Source organism: Pristiophorus japonicus, unplaced genomic scaffold, assembly GCF_044704955.1.
Source record: "Pristiophorus japonicus isolate sPriJap1 unplaced genomic scaffold, sPriJap1.hap1 HAP1_SCAFFOLD_1542, whole genome shotgun sequence".
Taxonomy (NCBI): domain Eukaryota; kingdom Metazoa; phylum Chordata; class Chondrichthyes; family Pristiophoridae; genus Pristiophorus; species Pristiophorus japonicus.
Genome location: NW_027251220.1, coordinates 50,001 through 50,362, shown reverse-complemented (window position 1 = coordinate 50,362; position 362 = coordinate 50,001).

The following is a 362-nucleotide window of genomic DNA, read 5'->3' as shown; positions in this document are numbered from 1 at the left end:
TGGTCTCGCTGGCGCAACCGAAGTGCCAGGCTGGATAACTCATTAACCAGAAGGCGGCTGGAGGCAGGCAGGGCTGATGGCTGAGGCCGGGTGGAGGCCACCCGCGGCCGGGAAAGTCAAAAGTCCCGTTGTGTGGAAGTCTATGAGGTCAGATTCGGCCGCCTTACCGGGCCTTCGGTTGATGGTTTCCCGCTTGGGCAAGCGAGTCGGCCCGGCAAAGTGGCCACTTGCATTTTCTGGCAAGTGTCTGCGAACAACGTTAATGAGTTGAACCTTGGAAATTGCCGGAAGTCCCGATGAAGAAATGAAAATGCCCCTTTTGCGGGGATTTGGATGCTCATGGCCGGCAGCAGGTGGCCCGA